At 40.1% G+C, this 4342-nt stretch overlaps 1 protein-coding gene across 1 annotated transcript in view; it reads right to left on the bottom strand.

The window, feature by feature from the left end:
* Positions 1-2309, bottom strand: part of LOC107750317 (amyloid beta A4 precursor protein-binding family B member 2-like) — a 6829-nt gene extending 4520 nt beyond the window's left edge. Inside the window, exon 1 of the mRNA XM_016565654.1 lies at positions 2199-2309. The gene's annotated coding sequence lies outside the window, so the exon portion shown is untranslated. The remainder of the gene's footprint in view (positions 1-2198) is intronic.
* Between the last annotated feature and the right edge of the window lie 2033 nt (positions 2310-4342).

Below are 4342 nucleotides of genomic sequence, written 5' to 3' on the forward strand. Positions count from 1 at the left end.
GCGTGTGTGTGTGTGTGTGTGTGTGTGTCAGGCGCGGGCGAATCTTCGCGCAGAGGTGGCGGTTCGCGATCTGGAGGCTGAACACCAGCAACGGAGAATCAAAGAGCTGGAAGATCTTCATCACAGACTACAGGAAGCTCTAGAGCAGCAGATCAGAGCGAGACAGGAAGAAGAGACCTACAGATACACACAGACCAGGTGCTCAAACACACACACAAACTCACACACACACACACACTCACACACACACACACACTCACAAACTCACACACAAACAAACACACACAATCAACGGCTGTGACGGACTGGGCTGGAAAATGTGTTTGCTGCAGATTTCCACTGAAGATTATACAGCATTATTCAGCACAACAGTCCGCATGCAACACGCACACACACACACACACGCGCGCGCACACACACACACACACACACACGTGTGTGTGTCAGTCTCCACATGCGAGGCTGTTTTTCTGTGCATCAGCCAAATTAGGTTTTGACTGATCGCAACACTGATACTGCATTCAGAATTATATTATTATGTTCATTAACTCAGATTTACGTAAATATAAAGTTATTCAAGAAGGCAACTGGATATTAAATGCACATTTACAGAAAATCATAAGGATTAAGCTGTTTTTGACTCGATTTTACAATTAGTGAGACGGGTCTGTAAAACTGCCCAATACAAATAGTTTATATTTCCTATATGCAATAAATTATAACAGCAAAACTGCAAGACCTTAAGTGTATAACAGTATAGTAAAGTGCAATATCACATAATACAGTAAAACACAATAAAATTAAAAAATATTAAATAGAATATACCAGCAAAAATACAAGTCTCAGTAACTACAGTATAACTATAGTATAACTATAATATTGCTTAATATAGTAAAAGACTATTGGATAATTTATACAACTCTTTGATTATAATCCTATATGCAATAAAATTTGAAATAAATTCTGGCAAAAAAAATGCAAGTTTACAACAGTATAGTATAGTACAGTATTGCATAATATTGTAAAACACTTTTGGAAAATAATTTATGCAAACACTAATTATAATCCTAAATGCAATAAAATTTGAAATAAAATACAACAGCAAAAATTAAAGACTTAACTTCACTATAGTATAGCATTGCAATAATTGCATATTCTTATAACTGATTTTAATCATTTATGCAATAAGATTTTAAATTAGATATACCAGCAAAAATGCAAGATTCAGTAGCTTCACTATGTATTATAAGACACTTGGAAAATAATTTATGCTAAATCTGATTATAATCCTACAAGCAATACAATTTGGAATAGGATATAACAGCAGAATTGCAAGACTCAATGACTAAAGTATAGTATAGCACATTCTAACGCTGATCCTGCATTTGCAATAAAATCTGAAATAGGACATAACAAAAAAATGTAAAGACTCAGTAATTCTACTAGTATAGAACAATATTGCATTGTAAAAGACAGTAGGAAAATGTATGCAACTCTTTGATTATAAAATCTGAAATAGGATAGACCAGCAAAAATGCAAGACTCAATAACTTTACTGTAGTATAGGACAGTATTGCAATAATTGCATATTCTAACTGATTACAATACTATATGCAATAAGATTTGAAATAAGATATAGCCAAAATGCAAGACTCAATGACTACTAATGCATAATGTAAAGTAGAAAACTACAATAATGCATGCAACTCTTTGATTATAATGCAATATGCAATAACACTGCAAATGCAACATCGCAAACAACACAACTATTTAAGTATTTAAAATAAAAGTGAATATTTCCTAATGTTTGATGAAAATACAGCCATGACATCAGGATGCACAGTTGTTTGTCCTCCTGATCATGACAGATCGCTTCTGATCTCCCAAAACACTGGTGCGATGAATGACGCACATCTGAATTTACAAACACACAGTCTGCAACAAATGCTCATCATCATCATCATCTGACACGATTAAACATACACACGCATGTATTCCTGCATGACATTGTTGTGACAGCAAGAAGTGTCAAGTGAGTAATGCGCATCCTGTGCATGACAAACTCAATTCAATCATCAATTCTATAAAGTTGCTGCACCGAAGATGCATCAGATCAATCGGAATAATCAATAATCAGCGCGCGCGTGTGTGTGTGTGTGTGAAAGCATGACGTCATGCGCTCAGAGACAGTCACTTACCAGCACCGGCAGCGCGAGCGTCTCGGCTGTTCTCTCGCCTGAAGATGCTGATGCGGTGACGCCCGCTTTTAAAGTCCAGACTCCCGCAATCTGAGACCTCTCCGCACCGCCCGCGCCGCTTACAGAATGCGCGCCTCTCCGCGCATGCGCCGCGTGCCGCTGTCTCCGTGTTATGGCAAGCTAAAGTATTCATAAAAGCCTGGTTTTCCGTGACTCCAAAGCGCACGTTAAGAACGCGCGTTTTTATGGGGAATCACACCTCAAGGACTCGCGGTTTGCTGCCAAATCGCACGCTTTTAACGGGTCACTGTGCAATCAGATGCACGACCAGGCGTTTATGAATACTTTGGCTTGCCATACTGTGTACGTGTACACCGACCAACCAGAACGCCGAGCGCAAGATACGGTATAAATATTAATCGGGTCGTTCTGACATTGCATCAAGTTTCCTAGAGCGTCTAGGAACGTGATTTAATATTCATGAGGCACATATAATGATTAGAGGGATGAAGCGCCCACCCACCTGCTCAAAAACATTTTTAGTTGTTAAAATGCATAGATTAATGGCACTTATAGTATATTATTTGACGAACACTTCACATCTGAACTTAAAACACTCTCAAATAACAATAGTAACAGAAAAAACCAACAACCCTCACTTAATGCAAGACTCAATTGCCTTGTCCAAATACCCACACTTGCGGTCTTTGCACTTGACCACTTGAACACTTATATGACGTATTTCCTGTATTTGGCCCAAGTGTTCAAGTGAGGATGAAGACCACAAGTGTGTGTCGAACTTTTCTTTACCTGATGGGACGCACTTATAGTGTTGTAAAAATGCAAGTGTTTAGCTTTATTTTAACTTTAATACTTTGCATTTTAAAATCAACTTCTAAATGTCTGTTCAGTAGTCCCTATAACATGACATAATTTTAATTTGTGGTGCTTCTAATTAAGTGATAAAAAGCAGTTGCAAATGTTGTACAAAATAAATATCACCACTACTCATCTTTGCACCAATAAAACACTTTTTTTCTACCAAATTATATGTAATATCTAATTATTATATGAATATTTAACTTGCATTGGAAAGGTTTCCGTGACCTCTCACGAGATCTCGGCAAAAAGTCTCACGATTTATTTCCAGAACATGATGCATGATGGGATACACTAAGCCTCGAATAGCGCTCCGGAGCGGTATTCGAGATAGTGTGGGTTTAGTGTGCGTTAAGGGGCGCTCTGGTATTTTTAAGACCTGGGACAGTCTTGCGCACTTACTTCCTGTCGCGCGCACACGCTCTCAAGTGGCCAAGACCGCAAGTGTGGGTAGTTGCAATTGTGGTACAGTCGGGTAATTTGTTCGAAATCTGGAAGAATATACACGTGTTAATTTTATTAATTAAGTGTAAAACTATCAACAGTTGTGTGGGTAGTTTGGAGTTCATGTCACATGCGTGCTAATCGTCTTTAAGAGACTGAGAGATCATCGGAGAGATCTGTGTAAATTAACATCTAACCAGTTGAGGAGGAAGGAGTTCACTGTGTGACCAGCTCATCGTCGTAGGATGCCGTTTCTCGTCAGGGAGTGAGGAAAGGATTTTACTATTCTGCAATTGGAATCTTGTTACTCCTGGATTCGTGAGTACACTGGTTCCCCTTCAGGAACTCGAGCTGCGTCGAAATCCTTTGGGAACGCCCCAGTGAGACCACGTACTGAAGCATGTATGAAATCAGTCCAATAGAGAAGTGAGACGTCACGAACAGGGAGAGGTACGGCACAGGAAAGCTCGTCCCCTCAAGTGAGGGCGCTAGAGCAGTCAGGTCGGTCGTTCCCTGCCGGTCATCTGCTTCAGGGCACCGAAGTGGCTCCTCTAGCGACACCAGAGGCCAGTCTCGAGAGACTGGTTCCTTTAGTAGACTTTCTGACAGCGTGGAAACTTCTGCCAAATGTCTCACAATGGGTGCTGCATGATGTAGAGAGAGGTTACAGAATTCAGTTCGGTTCTCGTCCACCTCGCTTCAACGGGATCATTCCTACATTAGTAGGCCCCGGGCAGGCTCTGGTATTGGAACAGGAAGTAGACACTCTCTTGAGGAAGGAGGCCATAGAACGTGTTCCTCCTTTCTCGAAAGTGTCAGGG

This window comes from Sinocyclocheilus rhinocerous, unplaced genomic scaffold (genome assembly GCF_001515625.1).
Source record: "Sinocyclocheilus rhinocerous isolate Xijiao unplaced genomic scaffold, SAMN03320098_v1.1 scaffold5118, whole genome shotgun sequence".
In the NCBI taxonomy this organism is placed as follows: domain Eukaryota; kingdom Metazoa; phylum Chordata; class Actinopteri; order Cypriniformes; family Cyprinidae; genus Sinocyclocheilus; species Sinocyclocheilus rhinocerous.